This window comes from Melospiza melodia, chromosome 2 (assembly GCF_035770615.1).
Source record: "Melospiza melodia melodia isolate bMelMel2 chromosome 2, bMelMel2.pri, whole genome shotgun sequence".
NCBI lineage: Eukaryota > Metazoa > Chordata > Aves > Passeriformes > Passerellidae > Melospiza > Melospiza melodia.
The window spans coordinates 11,160,723-11,186,406 of record NC_086195.1 but is presented as its reverse complement, the minus strand read 5'-3'; the positions used below and the strand labels follow the sequence as shown (position 1 = coordinate 11,186,406).

Sequence of the window (25,684 nt, the reverse complement as noted above, 5' to 3'; positions counted from 1 at the left end):
TTAAATACATTATCCCAGGGGGGCAACCACGGTCCCTGATGGGCTTGGCCTTGGCCAGTGCTGGGTCCATCTTGGAGCCAGCTGGCATTGGCTCAGTTGGACATGGAGCAAGCTTCTGGCAGCTTCTCACAGGAGTCACTCCTGTACCCCTGTGCTACCAAAACCTTGCCATGCAAAGCCAGTACAATATCTTTATCAAAAATTATGATATTTAATATAAAAACTTTAGGCTAAACCATGTCACTGTTACTGTGCCCAAATGCTGTCAAGAAGATGCACTGACACACTGTCTGACAGGGTGATCTGAACCCATTCCCCAAATCCCACAAACCATTAAAGAAGCTGCCCGTGATCCACACCAGGTAATATATTTCCTATCTAACTCACAGCTCCCTGGAAGGGAACATCCTGAGATGTAATTATTTCATGTTTGCCCAGTGCTGTGAGACGAGGGGATGAGGGCAGTGGGCTCTGGGCTGCTGCTGGACAGCTCCCTCAGGGCAGGGGAGCTCATCCCACCAACATGAGAGCCCAGGAACAGCACCAGCCTCTGCCATTTCACCCCTTGTATGCATTCTACTCTGAATAATGCAGAGACACACTACTGTTTGTTTTTTTTTCTTATTTGATGAAAATAAAAAATCCAAACACTTTGTCTTTACCCACTTTTGTAGGACAGGAGGGAAGCACTGGATCTCAGCAATCCATGCAGGCTGGTAATGTGAATGAAGTGCACTATCTACAGGCAACATCTGTACCTTCTTTCAGGCTTATTTATTTATAACAACTACCATTTTCACGTGCAAGCAAGGTATGACCTCTTCTCAATCCCTGTTATTTGGGATTTTCTGAGCTCATTGTAAGAAAAGAAATAAAAAAAGAAACTGAATAATTTTGCAATAAAAAAAGACCTTAATGCTGAACTTCTAAGGGAGTCTAAAATTACTGACAGTTGTGACTGAAGGAAATGGACAGTTTAGTGCTTTTCAAACAAATTGATGTGTAGTCCTGAAATATTCCTATATGTCAAATGGCAGGTTGGAGACAGGGAGTTGACTGTAAAATCAACATCTCAGTGCAGTTCCAGTAAATGCTAACAATAATATTTTCCAAAGATGTGCATGCATGCATGTGCATGTTCGTGCGCATGTTCATGTTCAAATATATGCATGTTCATAGAGAAATTATATATAGACATTTTAAAGTTGTCATTGCATGCCTCAAATATCTATTAAAAATAACATCTGATGAAAATTACCTTTAATGCTCTGTAATTAAATACAATACCTAAATGCTTATGTATAGACATCCACAAGGAAGTAGACAGAGATACAAATGGAATTTATTAATCTTTCTGTTTGTATAAAGACTGACAATTATATCAGAGTATTTAAAAGGAAGTCAGAGAATGAAACTGCAGTATTCAATCACCATGATATTTAACCTGCCAGTACATAGATAAAGGAAAAAAAAAAAAACAATGCAGAGTATTGTAGATGTTCCTCTAGCATCCTTTTTCCTAACTCTAAACTCTAGCTTTCCTAGTTTGTTTACTAAAATGTTATGTTTAGGATTTAAAATTATCTTAGCAAGTCCTCGGTTTCGTCTCCACTTAAAAAAGCTATTTTTTCATGTTTTTATGCTCAGGAATACTTGTCTTAATTTATTCACACATACTTGAGACTAAATAATCTATGACATAACTGTTTGTTTTCTGAACTTTTATGAAGAAGAAGACAAATATCCATCATGAAGAATGCAAAGCACTCCCTCACAAGACCAAAGCAACAGTGCATGAAATTGAACTCAAAAAGAGCCTCCATTCTGTGTGACTTCTTGGCTGACACAATTCAGATATTTATAGCTTTACGAATATGCCACTGGAAAGGAACTTGAAGCTTTTTCTAGCTAGGAAGGATTAATGAACATGTGCACCTGGTAATTACAGCACTCCATCTTTCTCAAAGCCCTCACATTGCCTCAATGGCAGAAACTGTAATGAAAAACCATTGAAAATATCAATCTGCAATTCCATAAGTCATCTAATTATTAAAATATATAATCTCTTTTCATACTTTCTATGAACTATGCTAACAGTGGTATGCAAAAAATCATACTTTTTGCTTCATGTTATTACCTGGAACACCTAATTTAAAATGAAAAATTCATCTGATATCAGCTTGGGGTTTAACTTACTTTAACCTCAGATTGGAAAATGCATGGATGGTAACTGTCAAATATTTCTGCAAGAAAGAGCAGAAAAAGAAACTCCAACAGCCTGGGGTAATGCATGCAATTTTAAGACAAAAATTACACACTAAATTTAAAAAGAAGTTTATTTGAAAAGAAATATTTAAAGATTGGGGAAAACAAGCATTCTGTACTTTTTTCCTAAAGAAGGTTCTCAGAGTTATTGTCAGGTGGAAACTTTTTAAGCAGTAATGCATGCTGCCACAAACATTTGTCTAACATACATACCACTAGAAATCTACAGTAGCTGGGTCACTGTTTGTTTGCTAAAACACTTCCTGAATAAACTTGAAAAACACTATGCACTTCATGTTCTATTTTCAGATTAAACAATACTGAAAAAACTTGGAAAATATTAAAAAACAAAAGCCACTTTATCATCAAAGTAGTAAACCCCCAAATAGCCTATGAGCATCAATATTCAAATTTACTCATGTTATTCTGATATTTGATATAACATTAACCTGAAACAGCCAGATACATGAAGGGATGAAGGAGACCACCCAAAAGTAAAAACAACCTTACTAATAGAGATTATTTTAAACAGAAAGCCTCAACTGCTTTACAAGTGAAATTAAATTTTAATATACATTTTAGTGAAGTCCTTAGCTATTACAACATTTGAATGAAAGCCAATTATAACCTAAATGCACAGACATCTATATGGCTCTAAAAGTAGTCTTTTAAAAGATATTTAAGCACAGTATGAGATTTGAGCATTAAAAATGGCCTTTTATTGCTAAAACATACTGTTCCTTGTTGGATTATACAAAAAGAAAAGGTTCCAGTAGAGATAAGTGTGCATGAAATGCTCTCTCAAGAGTATTCAGCCAAACTGATTGCAATAAGGGGACTTCAAAAAGCAGCAAGAGAAGAGATGTTCAAAGCACCTTGCAGCTTTGGGCTACTGGCCTCTACCGCTGTTTTTAATACAGTTAGGTTTAACTTGGGAGCGGATAAATAATTGACAGAGGCATTTTCAGACAGCTTTGATCACCGCACCGTTTGTCACAAGCTCCAAAGTAGTCGCTGCGATAACACTTAATCTGGGGCTTCTTATTTCAAGTACAAAAGCATCCCCTCCCACCCACTGCTCGCAGACTCCTGCATCAGAGCAGGAGACTTAAGATGCAGCCTGCACAGCACCGGCACGCCGCGCTCTCCGCCGGCAGATGCCTTCCCCAGCACGCCTGTTTTTCGCATCCTTACCTTTAAAAGGCTGTCCAGAACCTGCAAAGTTCCCCCAGCCGGTTTTAGTTGAGAGCATCCAGCAGCGCATCCGCACAAAGCTTTGCCATTGCGAGTGTGGAGAGAAAGAGCTGCTGGGATGCTGAATGGCACATCAGCCAACTTTGTGTGGATCCGCGGCTCCCTGAAAAAGCTGGACCGAAATTCCCCTCGCCTGCGGATCGGATTCAGCAGCGCTCAGCAACTGTGAGAGGGAGCAAGGATTTGAAAGGGGAAAAGGGAAAAGCGGGAGGGGGGGGCACGTCTGGAGAGAAAGGAAAAATCCTGTCCTGGATGCTGGATGTGATAAGTCTTGGCTGTGAGATACAAGCTGCTCTTCAGAGTCCCGCAAATGCTTGCAAAACTACTCTTCTGTAATGTTTTCATTGCACTGTGTGCCATAGGATGCCATCAGTCTGACAGCTGATATTTCAATATAGAATGTGTTAACTATTTGCCTAGCTAACATATTAGAGGATAACACAAGTATTTCAGCCTTCATGCTGAAATCATAAAAAGAAAGTGCAATATGTGCATAAAACTAATTTTAGATATACTTAGATTATAATTTTCCCAATTTTCTGTAGATTATTTGTGTACCCATTTAGACTCAACTAACTGTAAACAAATATTATCTTTCATCCCTGTTAAATGTAGATATTGAAGTTCCCATACAACAGCCCATCAGTGTAGACTGTTCTACCTGTGTTAGTTATCCAGCCCTTGTAGAAAATCTACCTGTAACACTAAGTCCCACCTTTACACTTTATGTGCTAGTCAGTCTAGAGTGAATCAGAGTTTGCAGAGATGCTCCTGTCACATTACACCTGCTTCAAATATTCCTTACCAGAACAATGCTTACACTATTCGGAAATGAAACATTTTTACCTGTTATAGCTAATGACATACACAGTACATACAATAAAAGTTAAACTTTATGTATCGAGGAAAATTGGGGCTTTTTCCTCGCAAATTTGGCCTTTGCCATTTTTGGAATAACTTTTAATAAATATGATATATGCTTTATCATACAAAAAAATCATACAAAAATCTTTCTCAGACCATAGTAGGGTACCAATTTATTTCCGCTTGCTGACAATGAAAATACCATTTTCTAGTGGCTCTACTCTTTTGGCACTGGCACAGCAATTTGAGGTTAGAAGTAAAAGTGCCAGGAAGATAAGAGGCCAGATGTACCATAGAGGTGATGACCTCATTTGGCAAAAAGAAAAATATTTTTGGCATTTAGTTTAAATAGCACAGTTTATTTCAAGTAGTACCTTTTTTTAGTGAGGTTGGGTGAGGAGGAACACCTCAATCCCCTCCAAGGTCATAGGACCCATTAAAACAAATAAGACACATAATAAAGGTCAAGCAGGAAAAAGAACAACCGGGGTAAAAGACATGGCTCACAACTATATCTATTCAGTGTATTGTTTTCCTCTACAAACATTGTATCTGTCTAAATGTTAAGGAGTTTACATCCCAAATTGCATTACCAATTATGAGGCGTTAAATTGGCCTGTATAGGTTTTCCAGCTCCTATTGACCTCATCAAACAGCTGTGATTTCTAAGCAATCAGTCTCTAATGAGTTTAGAAACAATAAAGAGAAGTTAAAATACCAGATGTATTTAATTTCTCTTTAAATAAAAAAAAAAAAAACTCTCTTAAGATGTACATCTTGAAAACTTTAACATGTACAAAATGTTCTTTGGTATTGCATTTTTGGCTCATGTGTGGAGGAATCATCCTTTACTGACTGAAAAGGAAAAATAATACTTATGCTCTGCTCGTGGCTTTTTACTATAGTTAGTGCCTTATCAGCCCTCAAACACACTCCTGTGAACAGCTCTAGAAAACTATCTAGGATGCTGGAATACCTTTTATTGTCTTATACTACAAACATCTGTAATGCACCCAAAAATATATTGCAAAATTTAAAACCAGGTCAAACCTATGCACCTAATGAAGGCAACATCTCAGAGAAAGAGTTGAAATGCAAAATGTAGCTATTAATTGCAAGGGAAAAATTCTATACAGACATCACAAATAAAGCTTATCATATTGCTGGAATATTCTGCCTTAGAGAAGTTTTTTGTCAGTACTTGTTAAGGCTAGTGAAGATCACCAAAATAAATAGATAAAATGAAGAAATAAGTAGGTTACTATATTAACTACTTCAATACATTAATTGAAGGGTAGAATACAGGCTTATTGAAAGGGTTATAAACAGAAGGTAATTCTTAGCTGCAAGTTCAGTGATTAAAGTATTTAGCTTTTAAGGACAGTCAGTCCATCATCTTTCCTGTGCAGGAAAGTAATTGAAAGCAAAAGCGCCTTTACAAAAGGCACTTTAAATGGTTTGTTTGTTTATGTTTGATGACTGTTTAAGTAAGCAGGAAACCAGATAACCTCTGCAAACAATTCATTATGTGGCTGCTACAGCACTACATCAGGAATCATATTGCACACACATTTCATGTGCACTGAGCAGTTCCCTTTGTATCCTATGCAGAAATATTGCACACACGTATTAAATATACATTTGCTGTTCCTTTTGACAGCAGTGTACAAGGACCAACTGTAAAGAAACATCCTTGCAAAAAGATTCAAGTGCTAATCCCAACTTTGATGTATACTACACCCTAAAGTAGTTTTACTTTCCCTCCTGACATTTTGCAGCCTTTCAGTGGAGCTAACACATCCCATCTCCCCAATCACAGTTCTTTCAGAAAACCAGAGGACTAGACCCTGGAAAACAAAGTCACTAAAATGACCCCACTGATTGCAGCTATCAAGGAGTTATACAGAGATAAAATGGTTTCTGAGTTATCTTAGCTTGAGTTTGTAGAGAACAAACTTTGACTTAGCAACTGGATAGGAATTCAACAGAGAGATGTGTCTGTTTGCCATGAACTCTCCTACAACTGTCAGAAGGCTGCATATTTAAACAGGTGTAGATAATCCACAGCAGATCCCAGATAATGTGGAAAACATTTAACCTGAATGTGACAAGAAGCACATCAGGGTAGAGGGTCCATATTCAGAGTATTTTGTGGCCAGACAAATCCCAGAAGAGTTTCCTCATTGCTCATGGATCATCATCTAGAACATCTCTGTAAGGAATGTACAAATTACCTTGCCCTGATTATTGACACTTATCTTTGTGACCATACTGGAGATTATATTCTGCACATTAAACACAAGTCTGTAGTGTGATTTGGGTAGCCAAAACCACAAGTCAGGAAAACTCTCAGGAAAAAGAGTGGCTTAAGGTAAAAGCAGTGAATGTTACTAAATGAGATTGCCAGATCTATCAGCTTTCAAAATTTGATTCACTGTCCTGCTGAGCCTGACATCTTTTGGTCAGACAGGTATCGTAATAGGAATGCAGAAGAAAAAATAACTTCAGCAGCATTAAAAGGACTGTGTCTCAAAGACAGTGCTCATTTTTTTTGTAAAAACAGCACAGAAAGGGGCACTTTATAGACAGCTATTTTATTCATCTAGGTTATTTCCAGGAGGTATTAAGAATCCACAGGTAAAGGAGACACAGAGGATCTAAAAAGGGCTCCTTTCTATTACCAATTCTCTATTCTTACTGCTAAAAGTGCTGCCATGTTGGATTTAAGCACTCCTGTCATTCCTAGGCCAAAGGTTCTTGAAAACAGAAACTGCATAAAAGATGCAGTCACACCTAAAGTTATCATAGTTTATAGGCTTTTGTAGCATGTAAGTTAATGGTAATATTACCATTAAGAATTCTACAACCCTCAGGGCTCATGGTATTCTTTATTCTTTATGCTTTTAGAAGTTAAGTTTTTATTTTCTACTTCCATGACTTTGAGAGAATTCAGGAGCTAACATTGTTAGGGAAAAAGGCCCTGCTGCTGCAGCACACAATCAAGTACTCCAAGTATTACAAGGACACAACTAAGAATAAAAAATTAAATTAAGAGCAAAAGAATGAAAAAAATAACCTTCAGTTAGCCCTGAAAAGGTGAACACTCCCTCACAGCACTGGTCCCTGTTCAGCATTGTGTAACACATCTGCAGGAGGTAGTGATTCCCCATCCCTCCCTCCTATGTGTGCCAAACAAACTCAGGAGGCAAGCTCCTTTTTATTGGCCTTTTATAGACTGGTTACCTACTGTGAAGTAGATATTTCCAGTTTCCAGCTATTAGACAAGAAAAGGTCTAGTTATAATCCATTTTAAACTTTCCTGACAATGCAGGTTTTTCTGAACCTTGAGCAGGAGGTGCTGTAGAGGAGGAGGATTTATTATGAACTCCTGATTTACTCACATCCACTCCTGTTTTCATCTTGATCATTTTAAGTGAAGTTTTGAAGAGGAAAGTCAACAGACTAAACCTTAGGCCCTCTTTAGAACTACACCCATATCTAGCAGCTATATCACATCATCCAGATGACCATACAGACTTGCTAGATACAATTAAAAGGTGCTTAAATTACATGGACTTTTGCTTTGTACCATTTGTGAAGAACTGTTCCACAGTTTCACTATGCTGGGTGTCCCCAGGTTTGAAGTCCTTTCAGAGCAGGTGAGGTATTCTGCAGGTTCATGAAGTTCAATTAAGTCAAAAGACTCAGAAACTCTCATGGGTGAGCTCTATTCTTGAGTCAGTCACTCAAAAGTACAGTTTGTTTTGTTGATTTCACCTTTCATTTTTCTTTTTAAATAACAAAGTTTTGATGTAAGCTGAGTTTTGTTACTGTCAGGGAAAACAGCTTAGGTTACAGATACCAATTTTTTTATGGGTATAACATAGCCATAAAGAGCTATTAGCAAAGTTCTAAAGGGATGGAAAAGTAAGAAATTCCTCAACACTGACAACATCAAAGACGAACACAGAAAGGAGTAGAAACTGCTCTTTCACCTATAACAAAAACTCCTGCCTGTAACAGCCAGGGCACCTGCTGTGCTATCAGCACTGCAGATCTTTCTGCCAATATCCTGCCTGTTTCTTCTGATGGGGCTGCCATGCCCCGTCTTCTGCTCTTGGCACGTGCACAGATTACTCCTGGATTCAGCAGTGAGTTTATCTCTGAAATTTGCTTTGACTAACACATCTGAAAAAATGATATCTGCAATATCGTGCACTGCTTTCTCTTTCCAGGCAGATTAATTAATTTGCCAGAAGCCTGTGGATGAAATCTTGCAAAGGGCACAGGGAGGCTCGAGATGTGTTCTCTCTGTTGGTATCACCAGTCCTGATCACCTGCCTGTTGGCTGAAAAAGTGACTGCTCACCTGGCAGTGAGCAGGGAGGAGGAGTTCACACAGAATTCTCATTCTGCAATTCACATCACCACATCTCAGTCAATTGGATGGGGCTTGTCAACACAGGACGTTGGATATGAGATTTTATAGATTAATTAATTTTTAGCAAAAGAGGTATTAAAAGATGGCAATGTTCCAGGACAATAATTGCTTTATTCTCATCATGCAACAAATATAAAAAAACCCTTCATTTTTATCTTCAAATTATAATTCTCATTATTACAGTTGAGAGAAAAAGTGTCAATAATTGTTTTGTACGTTAGTATTTTTATATATCTTGAAAAAATTATGAGATGTATTACAGGAAGGTTGTCAGCTACATTAAACAGTGTGAATAGTTTCAGTAGCTCTAATATATAAATTTACATATATCCTCCTAGCACTGAAAAGTGCATTTTAAAACTAATATTTGATTTTGCTCCTTCTGCACATCATGTGGTTTCATTCAAGATGAAATTTAGCATGAGAAATTGCCTTGTGATGAAAAAGAACATCATTCAAAGTGTGCACACCAGTTAGAAAGATGGATTTATTCTACTTCAAAGAAATGCATGTTCTATTTAGACTTGTACTTTATCACACTGGGTTTGGATCTTAAATATTCATTTTGATTATGTATTATTTCACTGATTTATTCACTCATTAATTCAATCCTATAGTAATGTGATCAACTTCAATGGATATATTTAAACTGTTACATACATTTTATCTTTTTGTGCTACACCAAATTCCTCCATCAAAATAGTTAATTAAGGAAGAAAATCAAATTTTTCTTAATCTCACACTAATGCATAATTTTTTCTTTGAAAAAAAATACAACAAAATTATGAAAATGAATCCATGAATTATATGAAGACATGTGAGTAATATTAGAAATGAGCATAGCAAATGAAAAGTCGACACAGTATTCATGTTTGATTTAATACATCAAAAGTGAAGTAAGAGTGTGTCTAGAGAGCTCATGGGTCATATCATCTGACAGATATGTAATACCCAAACGAGTGCTGATAAGAAGATAAAATGAGATATATCTGTTTTTCTATCTAATGTTTTGTGAAGTCTGTTTGTATGTATTCATTTTGGTGTCTCAGTTACAAAGGCAGTGTATTACAAAAGGACTTGGGACCTCCAAATTTATTCTCCTCAACAAGATTTTTTTTTTCTGACTTAGTACAGAATCATTTATTCTATTCCTGATTTTCAAAGAATCTGAAGGAGCCAAGTTCTCTTATCTCAGAGGAATTGATGATCCTTTAGCCCCTTGCTTCTTGGATGTCTTTGAAAATCCTACGTCCTTTCCCTGATTATCCGTCCATTGAAGAGAACATAAAATTTACTTATCTGGGGTATCCAATATGAAAAATGTGCACACATTGCTGAAAGATGATGGTGATGTGAATATGATCAAAGGGAAACATGGGGTTAGATTCGGGAATAAGGCAGTGATAATTTAACTGCCTTCAGCAGAGGTAAGAATGATTTAAAAAAAAAACCTGCTTTTTTATTAGCAAAAAAGGAGGAGAGTACAAGGCTTACAGTAAATAGAATGTCATTCAAATTACAGACATCTAAGTCGATGACAAATTCCTTTCTTTTTTCTTTTTCCTTTTTTTTTTTTTACCCTTTCCTTCTTCTGTTTCTCTTCTGACTCAGCCACCAGCATCAGCAACAAGACAGTAAAAGCAGCTACAGCATCTCCACATTTTCAGGAGCACAAAGTACTATCATGTTCTATTTGTGTCATAGCTGTGGCCAGTGTGACAGGCTGGAATATTACAAGGATAGGTCATCACTGAAAAGTGGTGTTTTATTTCCCAAAGAAAAAAATGTTATAAAAAGACAGCCCTTACCTAGTAAGTCCTGTTTATGTTCTCAGTATATGTAACTTATATGTTGATGACAGAGAATTTCATGCATAGCTTATGCAAACTACATTTTAAACAATTGAAAATATCAATGATTGACAATAGCTACCAATTAAAAACACCCCTAAGACTTCTGCTGATGTGCTTACAGTTGTTCAATATAGATTTCTTATAATACCATGACCATCAGTTTCTATATTTGTAATATTTTCTGCCTCTTTTAATGAAATAAATATTAGCTACACTTTTTCTTTTTCCCCAAAAATGGAAATAAAATATATATTCTAGAAATTTGTTAGCAAAGTCATCTAATTGTTTTGTTGCTGTTTGTCTTTATTAATTGTCAAAGCTTAGAATTGGGCTTGATAAAGTATACGTCTAAAAAACTAAATAAAATAATTGTGCGTAGTGTTAATTTTAGGAAGTTGAATAAAAAATAGACAGCATCTCAATTGAATAAATTAATTGTTGGAGGCTTGAACAGAAGTCATAATAGGGAGAGAATACTGCCACAGTTTGGCTAGATAACACAGTTGCAGATAATAGTTTTATCCATCTTAGGAAAGCTGCAGAAGTATCACTGAGTCTCTTCAAGGTCAAACGTAACCCTGATATTGTATTGCTTATACTGCTATGTCAGGAAATGATTCATCACAGTTATAAATTTATTAGTGTGAAAAATCCTTATGTGCTATTTGCATTTTGAAAGCAATATTGAAACATTAACTCCTCAACACTCAAAACACCCTAGAAAGATTGTTGGGTAGAACAGATCACAGAATAACAATAAAAAGGAGTAAATTATATTCACATTTATAGAAAAAAAATTTAAATGGGTTAGATTAAATATTTTCCATGTTTCTTGAATATATACAGTTCATACAGATACAATGAAAAATTTCCATTAGATCAGAACAGCAAAAGAAGAAACTGGATGTCTGTATAAATTTCAAATACCTTGGGACCTGTTATTACTGAAAATAACTTCACAGTCTTTTACATGTAGAATTAAAGACACCAATGAAGATCATGAAATTAAACTTAAAATTGACTTATGATTCAGTTGAAGATCTCTGTTCTTTTAGACTAAAGCACTGCTGTTTCCCACCTTTATGTCCTGGGCAGAAGTTTTTTAATAACAGCTAGTTAGGAATTTCATCCAATAAGGATCAAGAGACATCCCAGAAGATATATTAGAAGTGTTATCACCTTCCCACCCCATCTCCTCCAGTTTCAAGGGCATATCTATTTTCTCAATTTTGCCTCAGTTTCAGCAGTAGGGTAGGGCTAGTTATATGGTATCCAGATCAACTTTACTCCAAATTTTCCCATAGTCTTATTCCCTATAAAGTCAGAAGTCAGTGGTCATCTGCTATTTTAAAATATATAATAGAGGAATTTTTTGACAAAGTAAAAAAATGGTGGAAAAGAGAAAACTGGATCCATTTTGAAAAATTTAGAAACTTTTACACCCTCTCCAGCCATAGAAAAGCTGATGCAGACGTCCCTTTTATGCAATAAAACTACAATTCATTAATTCTGCCCCAATTGGGTCAGAACTAGCTCCACACTATCAAAACTATCAAGCCAAAAGCTGCCAGGAAGTCATTTGGATGACATTACACATTACTTATATTCACAACATATTTTTTATAATTACAACATACTTTAAACCTTATTAAATTAATATTTTCAAAATTTCTTAGCTATTTTTTATGACTGCACGACACAGTTATTAGAATTTAGCTCTATCATTTAATACTCTTTGAGAAGGGAGTAATCTAAATGAATAATCTTAAGTCCATGTCAGTGTGTATCATATGGCCAAGCTTAGCCAAGTTTTCTTTTGTGTAAGGATGAAAGTGTCATGGTCTTGAGCATAAAGCAGAAGCATGAAGATCTCTGACCTCAGTCAATGCAGTGAGCAGCTCTTTTGGACATTTGAATCTTACAGAAGATGTCAAACAGGAAGTTTAACAGATCTCCAATCAGGAGGGAAATAGCTGTTTAAATTTGATTATGTGTAAAAAAGAGCATTCCTTAAAGTGATTACCTTCTCTATTTATTTAATAATTTTATTCCTCATCAGAGCATCTCACATTAGATACATATATCCAGGTTTATAAAAATAGAGTCTTTCTTCTAAAATAACAACAAAGAAAGATAAAGTGTCTTTCTGTTCTCAAGTTTGGTTTGGATCAAACACTCACTAGGACTGAGCCAGACATGATTGCTGGGAGACCTTTTCCTCCCAAAAATAGTTATTACAAAAAAAGGACAGTACGTATGAGATAAAACAGATTTCAGTGTAAGTTGCTGTTGCAGACTATAGAACTAAATACTTTAAAGCATATTTAGCATTAGAATTTTAAAAAATAGAAATAAATAAAATTTAAAACACTTGCATTCTGCCTTGATTCTTCATACTTCTTGCCTGTCTTTATAGCTTATTCTTGAATCTGTTCGACCTAGAGTAAAGACCTCCTGCAGAAAACCCATGAATCATTCATTTAAATGGATAGCTCCCAACAACCATAAATAATAAATTTTTTTGTAGACCTCCTGCCTTGTCTCTATGAGGAAAAAAGAAAATTCAGCTTTAGTCATTCAAGTTAAAGTTGTCTTTAACAAGTATAGACCTTTACAAGCTAGGGACATCTGAAGAGAAAAAGTTCAATTCATTGCACCTAATAATTAGAGTGAATCAGGTAAAATATTTATTGTTCAATGTCATAAGGGTGGTATGCAGGAAAACTATGATTCTATGGAAGGGTCTTTCTGATCTTCAGATAGGAAAACAGCAATTTCCTACTGATAGGATTAATTTGAGAAAGAAGAAGTCCTGGACACAAACCCACTTGTAATCCCATTTTTGCCATGTCATTCAAGTTCTTATATTCCACACCTCTTCTGCAGGTAGTACTAACTGTAGAATGCAGTTTTGCACAGAAAATCTATTCCTTACTGGATGTAGGTTGACTTTGGCCTATGCAACTATTAAAATAAAGTAAAATACAACACAATAAAATAAAATAAAACATGAAAATAAAGAATGGAAACATATAACCCTAAACATTTTATATTACAATATTATTCCTACAGTGCAGTGATACTAAAAAAAACCCCAAACAAAAAAAACCCAAAAGTTTCCTCAGTAGTAACAATTCCCTTATCAAACTCTTAAAACAATTTTCTATTTTAATTAGAAAAGAAGGGAAGTATACAAATAGACTTTTGTCATTCTGAGTTAGTTTTACTTTTTACTTTTTTAGAAGTAAAATCCAAATTTAACTGTGAGGTTTTATATGCACACATAACTGTGGAAAATGTGTTAGACTATGTTGCTTTTCACAACCATGAAATCAGGCAAAGTGAGAATTTCATGCTTGTATTCACTCTATCATGGTCACAATCATGTTCTGTAACTACTTCTCAAAATGAGACCTTTTAAGTGGTGGTCATCATTCTTGCTATCAAGTTTCCTGGCAACTGAGTATCTGTGCTTCCATTAAATCCAAGATGCTTCAGGAACTCTATTAAACTTTACACTTTTTCTGGCTCCCTAAATAGATACCTAATGATAAACATTATCTGAAGGGAATAAGGGGATTTTCTTTTTCTTTAATTCCAATGAGGTCAATAGTTTACTATTTCTATCACTGAAGATCTGCCCTATGAGTCTGTAAGACAAAATTATAACAACCAAGGCTGTGTAAAAAGAAAAAAGAGAAAAATCCCCCATAATTATCCGTCAAACTTTAGAATTGATTGCAGATGATAGAATAGAAGTACATGAAGACTAGTTACTACCATCAGTATTTTTGTCAAAGTCCTGCTTTGCTTTGCTCTGATTATTTGAAACTCTAACATAAGACATGGAGATTCACTGACCAAAAATAATATTTCCTTTATGGATGGCTGTTATAAATATTGCAAAAGAGTTCCTGAAACTTTTGCAAAAAACCCCTCCAAAAGTGCATGACTTATTTTCTCCAAAACAAGTAAACTCCCTGATCCAAACCAGCAAAGTATCAGTCATGGTAGAAATAGGACATTTCAAGGGGAATAAAGAAAGACAAGATGAAAAAGCAAATCCAACAGTGGAGTTACTGAAAGTTCATTTTAGAGATGTGCTTTCTTACCACGTCACTACCACATTTCAAAATCACCTGCTTGCCTTTCCATTTAGTCTTACTTTTACAAAAGCCTATGGTTTAAAATTAATTTTACTATATCTCAGAATTACTGTAAAACTAGAAAATGTTTTTCAAAAAGATAAACAATAAATGCAATATCCATAGACAAATTCCTCATTTTGGTTTAGAAAAAAACCCCTGAGTTCTACACTTTATTTTTCGAGCTTTTCTTGATAGACCATGTGTTTCTAACACTGAAGGAGACTGTACTTGATAAACTAACCATAACAGTAATTATGGACATGCATGGATGAGTGCACTGACAGATGACATTTCATATTTTACTTTTGGTGCCTCACTTCACACCATTTAAATACTTTGATGTCCATTGGTAGGACACAGGACCAAGTCTCTCAAAACTCCAGTCATCCTGTGTAGGATAGATTGTGGAGATCAGATCACTAGATATTTTTTCTGCTATATAGAAATAGCATGTCTTGGCATCTCATTTATGACTACATATGCAGAAACCTTAAAAAGAAAGCTTGGGTGGAAAGAACATAGAAAATAAAAGTGCTAAGAACCTAGATATCTATCTATATCTATATCTATATCTATATCTATATCTATATCTATATCTATATCTATATCTATATCTATCTATATATCTATATCTATCTATATCTAATATATATGTAATCTATATCTATATCTATATCTATCTATATCTATATCTATATCCTATCATATTCACTCAGAAATCTACTATGAAGTAGAACTCTATGAAGTAGAGGGGTACAGCAGATGGCCACCAGCAACCAAGCATGGAAACAAAAAGTAGGCATGCTGACTTATGAAAGCAGCTGCAAAGGACAGCCCAATAGTTTTGATGTCTTTTGCAATTGTCCAGAGATTTTTCTGCTTGTAATATCTCAGCTGAACTAACATTTACTTCAACCTCAGCTGCTTTGGGTTTTGTTAAGGAATGCATTTAATAAAAAAAAAAAAATGTGTTGCTTAGATTTTACTTGTTTCTTTCTTGGTCTGGATTAATAATTCCAAGGATGCCATTTTATTGCAACAAGGGAAAAAAATAAAAAGCATTCTTAGATGCTCCCTGAAAGGTGCATTGTCCTAACTTTCTGAAATCATCCAATCATGTGCATACTGAAACACGCAAAAATTATAGGAAAAAATTAAACATTTGAATATAACACATTGTTATACTTTAGGACATTATTTCCATACCATCATTGTGTTTCTAAACTATCTTAGCCTTAATTTCTGGCTTCTTCCACCATATTTTCTGTTTGGTTTGGTGCCATGTGACTTTGAGTCACACCAGAGTATGTTCCCTACCCATATTGTGTGTATCTTGCACAGCTTTTGCTTCCAATAGCACCTTGTAAAATTTCTCCAAAGAATGATTTATACAAGGTAGAAAAAGTGCTACATTCATATTTGAAAATTGTACTACAATATTGTTCTCCCAGGAGCCATAAACAGATCAGAGTCCAGTTTGTGCTATGGAAAAAGAGCTATGAACCTCACTGGGACTTTTAATCACAATATGCTGGCTCTGAATTGAAGATCCATTTTCTGTCCTGTCCCATTGGACTAACAAAAATCTGTTTTTTCATGGAAGTTAATTTTATAATTTTAGCAGAAAAAAAATAGATACTGGAGGTGTTGCCCAGATTTCAATCAAGCTTGACCTTATTCCCAAAAGAAAAGGATATTGTATTGTTGCGTAGTGTCTTCAAATCAGTTTTTCAAAAACCATAGATAGTACTAAATATTTTTATATTTTTTTTCTGTGTCCTAAGAATGTTAGGAAATACCCTTACAAAACTAGGAGGAATTGTATTCTGCACAATTGTCTGTGGACATAGGGAAATGTATAAAATAAATTCCCATCTGGTCATACTTTTCCATTACTGCCTTCAGCTTCAGATCTGCACTGGGGAAGTGACTTAATGCAAGAGAAAAGCATTGAAGCCACTAGAAACTTCATGCTTTATCACTGATTTTATTTAAAAAGAATAAGAGTCAAAAATCTGACAAAATACCACTCACAATGTCACTCAATTTATCAGCGAGGCCATTGAGGTTTTCCAAGGGGGAAAAAAATGAGATGGCATAAAACATAGTAAAGCATCTCTTAGCTCTCTGTGATTTTTTGACATTTAGGTAAGACTTGAATAACAAAGTTCTAGAGCTAGATTATACCTAAATTAAAACTTTTCTTGACAATAGATTAATGAGATAGGAGAAAATACTACATATTTCTAGATTTTCCCTGAATGTTTTTCTTTTGATTATGACATCTGGACAATTTTTATATACTTAATAGAATATGGCAGCTGATTTCTGACTCACACTAGGACTGCAAGCATTGGAGAGCTGGGAATATGCTATGGAGAGGAAGAGTTTCCCTCTTCTGACAGAAGGACATTCTGACTGATGCTGGTCATTGTTCTGAATGACTTTATATGATAATGACAATATAACAGGAATAATGTTAGCTTAAATCATGGTTATAGCTGAAGAGGTGCTTTGGAAATAATTCTATGCAGAAAAGGAATATTCTTGAGCTGTGTTACAACCTCATATTCATCCAAATACAGTATTTTATGCTGAAATATGCATGTTAGTTATTGCTTGCTAAACCCTAATTGGTACTTGTCCTGATCTGTCATTCTTAAAAAATGGATATATTAGATTTATATATTCAGATATATGTGTGGAAATCACTGGTCCACGTCCTCATGTCAGTCAGCTGAGATCTAAATTTCTCACTGCCATAATGAAAGCTGTGAAAGATTGAATTTATCAGAATGCAAGGGTCATTTGACTTGGCAAAAAATGTAAAACCTGTATTATAGAGATCAATGGCAAGAAAAGAACTTGAATTTTAATTTCTAATATTTTTATTTTTTGTTTGCTTCTTCTTATACTCTCTTTAGGTTCTTTCCTGTATAAAGGACTTAAATATCTAAGAAAATTTATCAGGAGTCAGAAAACAACAGGATAGAAAAATTTTACAAATCTTTAAAAAATCTTAAAAAACATGGATACTTAATCCAAAGATCTTAGGAACTACACAGTAGCTGTGCAAATAAAACCCAGAAATCCATGTAATAATGGAACAATGAGAGATTCAAGAGGAATTGAGCTAACCACAGAAAAGTAAAATAGTAAAAAGTGAGGATAGTTAAAATTTCAGATTTCATACTTACACTTGAAACTTATATTTTAATGCTTTAAAATTGGAGGTGTGTTGGTTTTAGAAATTTTTTTAGCAATTTGAAGGCAGAATAGGGAAAGAATTACTTAGTCTACTGTTATATTACTTCATCAGTTGCTTAATGTGCTTAGTTATTGTGAAGCTATTATGGTATGACAGTCCAGTAATACTCAAAATCATTGCCTAGCCCTGTTTATACAGCTTCTAAATTTGTACTGTCTTCATGAGATCAAGCACAGCTAACATGATTAATTTCTGCCTTCATGATAAATGTCTCTGAGGTCAAGGGTGTTCAAAGATTTTAAATCAGTATTATATAATAGCTGTTGATATTAACTTTAAAAGTAATTGCTTCCCACTTGAAGCACTGCTGACAGCACTATGAAGCAAAAGACAATGTACCTAATAATGTAATAAACCAGCCTAATTAGGATTCTAAAAATCCAAACAATTTTCAACAACTCTCTTCTGCTGCCGCAGAAAATACTGCCAAGACCAAATAGTAAAATGGTCTACATTTTAGTTATTGTGAACAATTCTGTCAGGTCTGCAATGCATAATAAGATAGGGTGCTGTAAGTTCTTCTATAAAGCTCATTTTGATTTGAGATGCAATTTTGAATAAATTCCATATGAAAATAGGAATTTCCTAATATGTTACATTTTAACCAATGCTTTATTTTCTGCATCAGTCATTACTCATAAGGACCCTTCAAAGATGTGGCAAAATTTTTTTACCCTATTCTGAGCTTTAAGAAAGAGAATTTATATTCTAAGCTTCTCTATATATTATTTCAGGCTTGTATGCTGTTATTCTGTTTTTGGAGTAATGTGAACAATTTTAAAACATAAGTAAGAAATATGGAATTTTATTATTTGCATACATGCCTTTTACAAATACTCTCGTCATAAATGAACCTCAGGAAATGGTGCACATCCCATTTGTATTATAACATAGTTCAAATATATTTTTATGGGATCATGCTAAACATAACTTCAATTGGTGTCTTTCATTTAATTGTAGAATTTAAACTCAGCTTATACATTCACACTAACTCCTGCTGTCATGTGCTCAATATAATAATTTCTACTGCCTGAAAATGGATGCTTTTTTCAGATACCAATATTTGAGTCAAGTAGACTAGAATGCTCTTAAAAATTTGAAAATTAGCCATACATTTATGAGATAATTGCATTTCATTAAAGTGATTTTTATTCCTAAATGTGTTATTCTTTCCCTCAATCACTCTCAGTATTACTGCAAATAATCCAGCCATATAGGCAGAACAAAATATATTGTAATTCTTAAAGTCTCTTTGTCAAAATACAAGATGTATGAAATTTTTCCTAATTAGGAAGATGGGATTAAGAATAAAAGTTGCATTCAAAGATTGTGTTCTGAAAATGCACTTAGGTTACCCCAAGGGTTGTTTGAAAACATAATTTCTTTAAAATGCATAAAGTCTGTTGAGACCTCACCAGAAATAAATCAGCTAGAAAAGAATCAACAAAAAACTAGTCAAAGCATTAAGTAGTATAATGAGATTAGTTATATGAATGAAATAAAAGGAAAATATTTGCTCTTCAAAATACTTATCTGAGGGAATGAGGGTACAGCAATGCCCCTACTTGTTCCTTATTGCTGAAACATGCTTACAATTCCATCTCAGTCCAGACTGATGTTTCAGTATCAAAATAACTTTGCTAATTTAAGATTCTTAATATTGTTCTTTGTTTCTCAAAACTAACACTGACAGCAATTTATTTTGTTTGGTTTGGGTGTTTTTTTAAACTAAATATTACTTTCCCATTGACTGGTCTGCAAGGATTTCAGGAAATCTGCTGGAGCCCAAGTCAAAATCTCTAAGCAATCTGATTTTAAGTTGTATGAAGGGAAAAAGGTAAATCAGAATTTGAAGATTAAGAGAGAGTCTCTAGTGATAGAGAACTATAGGTCTGTTATTAAGCAAAGAGAAAATGAAGCAATACACACACCAGCACAACTGAAAGTACAAGCTGCCTCTAGGAATAAAGAATTCAAAGCCTGCTCAAAGCCTTGAGCACTCCCATAATGAAAAAAAAAACAAAACAACAAACCACCAAAACACCATCCTACAACAATTCTGAAAAATAGTGAAAGCAAGAGAATTGTGGACAGAATAAAGTGGTAAAGAATCAGTTATGCCTGGAGTCTTCATTGTGACACAGACAAAGGAGATAGTAAAATTCTTTGAAGGCACATAAAGAAATAGGAAGCTTATGATTCCTCTGTGGTTTTTTCTCAAATATAGCTGTTACCTAAATTTTGTAACTACAGTAAAAGATGGACAAAGTCAGGAATGTCAAATCATCTGCAAAATCATTAGGTTTAGCCATACACTAAATAGTACTGAAAAATGTGTTAATTTTTTTGTAAATGTAATTAAACAGTGACTATGAATATCTGAAAAAAACCCAAAAATAAACCAGACAACGAATAAAAACCAATATGGCAAACTTTCATTCCAGTTTTAGCTTTACCATTAAAAAAAACCTGGAATTCTATAACAGAAATATGCAGTAACCAAGATGTAGCACCAGCAGGATTTCAAATATAAACGAAGCACAAATATCCATGAAAACCCATTACCTTTCAGTTTAATAAGAAACATTTATCTATTAAAATGAAATATTCAACATACGCCATAGAACTGTTTACTAGTCCTTGGGTATTCTAGAGAAACAAAAAATAGACTGTGGTGGTGCCTTTCTCCTCCATCCCCAGGCCTGCTCTGCCTTTCAGGTGCACCTGAGAGGCTTTTACCAAAACTGCTGAGTGATGAAACACTTGACCAGGCCAGCTGGCAAGGTGAAGCATCTCTGACCATGCAGACCTGACAGAATCAGAGGACACAGTCTCAACATGCACTAAGGGAAATACAGGTTGGATATTAGGAGAAAAGTTTTTATGGAAAGAATGATTAAGTTCTGGAATGGCCTTCCAGGGGTGGTGACTCCACCACCTCCTCAGGCAGGCACCCAAGCCCCAAATAAACCATGGCACTGAGTGCTGGGCATGGGTTGAACTCAATGATCTTAAGGTCTCTTCCAACCTAATCATTCTGGGAATTCTGTGAGTGCCAGGGGCTCTTGCATGATCCAGGTGGGAACAACACTGACTGCAACAGGAACATCAGCTGCCCAACCCAGGTGGGGAACCATCAGTCATCCCCTGACAGCCCTGAAATATTTCCTACCTGAATCAGCCCACAAGAATTTTTGCTGGAGTTCTAGAAGAAATTTTCAAATGTTTTGGAAATTCTAGTAGTAACTGATCTGAGGATGGAAACTTTGCAGATGACTAAGCCAATCATCTCATAATCCTGTTAACAGTAGTCCTGAGTGAGTCCCTTTTTGAGATCTCCTTGAGCACTCTGGGCTGCAGCACCTCTGAATGGGATGGCTCTTGGAGCTCCAGGATCCTCACGTTTGCAACACTCACAAAACCATCCCTGATGATGAGGCCTAGGCTCACACCCCCTCATGCCCTTCTACTCCCCAAAGTGCAACCCATTCCTGCTCAGAAATATTAAGGGATTTAATCTGAATTTCACTGAAATTGAGGGCAATTACCTTTATGCAAAGTTGTACACCTCTCTTGATGTGCAGGCGTGTGAATCGATTTTGGTATGAATGTTGTTATCATGAATCTGTAATTAGGCCATTGGCTAATTTAATTGTAACTGGGTCATTCCCCCTATTAGATATTTCCTGATTAATAATTTAAGATTTTTAAATGGTTAAATTTCCTATATTCCAAAAGCATGATGTACTGCAGCAAAAAATTAGTCACTAGAATTAATTGTTAGAATCCATTTCTGTGAGTACTTTTAAAACAAAACACGTGCTGTTGTGGTCCTAATTTTTTTTCCCTTCTAAAACAAACAAACAAGCAAATAAACACAAAGGTAAGAAATTTAGCAGCCTAATTTCATTTACTCTCTATTTTGCCTTGCTTATGGCAAGATTGCAGAATCATCAGCCTTGTGTAATGGGAACCACTGCTGAAGGTATTACAACTAAAAAAGAGGTAATGAGGTAGGATAAAGACAGTAAATTTAGAAAATACCAGAACAGGCCTTATTTGAGGCAGTATCACAAGGATGTTCCCAGGAGCATGAGTTCCTCTGAGTCTCAAATCCTATAACACTAACTAATAAGTACTAACATAAGACTCAAAAGAAAAATTCTTGTCAGTCATCATAAATGATATTGGTGTGTCTTCCAAAACTCAAAACAGTACATAAATATAACACAACCTATGGGTTCAAATATGTTAGAGTACCCACTCAAACTGAAGTGTAGAGTTTAAATTGCAAAATCATTTAAGCTAATCACAGTAAATATTTTCAGTCTGTTCCTAATCTTTGTTCTGTATTGATCACAAACGCAAAGTTTGGCTTTGAGATCTTGAGAGAAAACCCAGCTAAAACTGAGGCCCCACATCACCAGACTGTGCAATTACAAACAAACAATCCTTGCCTTGGATTATAACCTAATAGAAAACACTACAGTACTTTGTGTTATTGCAGCAGTTCCTGAGATCTACTTTACTCTTGAACAACTTCTACCAAATGCTCATTCACTCAGAGCAGATGTTAATTTGCGCTAAGAATTCTGATAGATTTCTTGACAAAAAGCTCTCAAACAGTTTAGAAAGAAATATAGAAAGAATCTTACTCTCTGGAAAGTTAAGTAGACAAAATCAGATTGTTTTGGGAGGTGTTCTGGTTGGTTGGCTTTTTGTTTGGTTGGGTTTTTTTGCCATTGCAGGCACAAACAAAAGTCTTAAATACATTCATAACAAAATATTCATATTTGTAGGGTTTTTTTTTTCTTAAAGCAGTCAATTTTATAAAATACCAGTACTAATACCATAACATAAATACCTATTAGCAAGTCATCCCATTAAACTCAATGATTTACATACAATGTACAGAACAGATCTTTCCCAATTCAACTGTTAAAAACAACTCTTAAAGGAACAATGTCTTATATTTCAGATTGGTGTAGTGCTTCTTGCAAAAGCACAGAAAGAAAATTTTTGTGATCAGAACCTTTCATTCATCTTGCAGTTTCAATTTAAGACAACTGTAATGACTCAGTCATGGAACACAGGATGAGCATATGTTCTTCCCACTAAGAGAGAGCAGAGAACAACCTTGTCTTGTTATGGAAAGCAATAGAATATGGCTATTAAATAATGGAAAATAAATAAATATAGCTGATCACCTAATTCATATAAAATAATTGGCTCCTATTTCCAGGTTTCAGTAGAATAAAACTTGTATGAACTGTCTTACATAACACAGGTGAATAATAGTTCCCATTTCCACCACACTAATGGAAAATTAACATTCATAGAACTCTCTGCTCATCTTAGGACCCTGAAATTCAGAAATATTATTTTTATATACCAAAATTATTTCCTGGATATTTTAATTTGACTTCTAATACCAACCCAATAGCAGGACCCTGCCCAGTTTCAGTACATCTTTATAAATCTTCTTTTAAACTACATTACCACAGAAATGACAAATAATTGATTTTGACTGTCACCTTAGGGGGGATATGGTGAGACACATAATACTGAGAAATAATTGCCATTCTAATATAGTAACTGTACATTGAAAAAGCTGTTCAGAATATGCTCTCTTTCATTTTTTCTTTACCTTCTAGCATTTTAGACAGGACTGCCCTTTATGCATGCCAAGACTTTGCAGTCTTTATTAAAATAACAAATCAAAACAAAATTCAAGAAGCCATTTTTAAATCAGCAAAATTCTGAGATATGTACAACTAAAATTTAATATAATCAGAGCATGATCAGAGCATGAGTACAACATTCTATAATACTCTTGTTCTGATCAATGCAAAACTAGAATTTGCCACACTCCATAATATACCATATATCCTTCAATCATTCAAGGAGAAATGAAGCTTGTAAAGTTTTAGTATGTGGGGCAAAATAAAATATTTATTTCTCCTTTTAAGTAGAATTAGGGTAGAATAATTGATTGAATTTAGAAGATATTTGGCAAATGCAAAATACTTAGACCCACAAAATAAAAGATTGGGTTTTTCCTATAGTGGTCTTCATTCCATTATGAAAAGTCAAACAGATTTTAAAGATTTTAAGAATTGTGTAGTTGAAATAGTTTGGGTTTGTTTTTTTTTTTTTTTTTTCACACATCAAAAGCCTGGATTTTGAATTATAAGCTACAGCATATCTGTATTGTGTTTATTTTTAGAAGACTGAGAAATACAATATTTGCTGTCTGCTGAAGTATAATAGAAAAAAAAAATTGAGATTAAAAAAAAGTCTCATAAATATCTAATGTTGTCCTGAACTTCTGCCATAATCTTCACTAAAATAATATAACTTTTTGATTTTTTTTTCACTTTTTTATTTTAGAAGGCAAATTAATTGCATACACAACTTGATCTGAGCAACAATATGAGAACAAATTTCTTCCAGAAGCTTTAAATAGCACAGAAGAAATAAATAGCCTCTCTCTAAAATATTTCCTTACAAGTAGGTGTTGGTAATGAAGTATTTGATAACTCTTTAACCCAATGTGTCAAATTATTTTAAATAAAGTAATTTTTGGGAAACAATTACTCCAGTTTTCTAGATTTTTTTATTTCATATGATTGAGCTCTCTGAGGCTTTGTAATCTTTTTGACAGCATAAGGGAGATGCTGATCCTCTGTTTTCTGCTCTGCATAAACTCTAGGGTTTTCATAATGCAGATTTTTATAATGCAGAGTGGTTCTTTTAAAACAGTTTTTGAAGCAACATAACATTAACCTACTGTCCTGTCCAGCCTGATCACTACAGGGCTTTACTTTATGGCTTTAGATGGCAATGAAAATCCGTATGTGAGAGACAGAATTTGTAAAATCTGTAGGGATGAAAAGTTCTAAACAAGATTATTAAAACTATCCATCTGAAAAGTGCCCCATCAAGACCTAGTTGTGCTAATTTATAGAATTAATATGTATAGCAAGCTATTCCCCAGGAGTCTTACCCTTCCCTGATTGTTTTATGTAAGCATTTTTAATGGCCAGGCCTAGAGACTCCCAGGCTGGCCAGTTCAAGTCTCACAAGTTATCTTCACATCTATGCATCAACACCCACAGATTTAATCATGTGTCATAGTGATCTCGGATGCAATACAAGATTTTCTTTTGGAAGACTTATGGAACCAAACCAAATAATTTTTTTGAGCTGAAAGAGCCAATATCGTCCACTTTCAAAGTAGTCATTCATTTATTCACTCATTTCCCAAAACTTCCAAGACATAGTCAGATTAACCACTCTATTTATACCATGATAAAAGAATAAACAAATTTAACTCTGAAGTGTATTATCTGTACATGCCACTCATTAGAAATGTCCAGATTAGCCCTGACACTAAGATACATTAATTAATATGAAAAAAGGCCTCCTCTATTTCCATTATATTTTATATACAGACAAAAAATTGCTTGTGAAATAGGTAGAGACCTAAATCACTTTCCCAGATCCCCACATGCTAGCACTCACTTGAAGTGGTGAGGATAAATTCCCTCAAGCAATGAGGCAGCTATAGTCAGGTACCACAAAGTTTGACT

At 34.7% G+C, this 25,684-nt stretch overlaps 1 protein-coding gene across 12 annotated transcripts in view; it reads right to left on the bottom strand.

The window, feature by feature from the left end:
* DMD (dystrophin) overlaps positions 1 to 25,684 on the bottom strand; it is a 1,043,904-nt gene that overhangs the window by 510,108 nt on the left and 508,112 nt on the right. The window contains exon 1 of one of the 12 annotated variants that reach the window (XM_063182230.1): positions 3,460 to 3,565. The exons of the other annotated variants lie outside the window; for them this stretch is intronic. The gene's annotated coding sequence lies outside the window, so the exon portion shown is untranslated. Of the gene's footprint in view, positions 1 to 3,459; positions 3,566 to 25,684 lie in introns of those variants that run through there. 12 annotated transcript variants of the gene reach the window in all.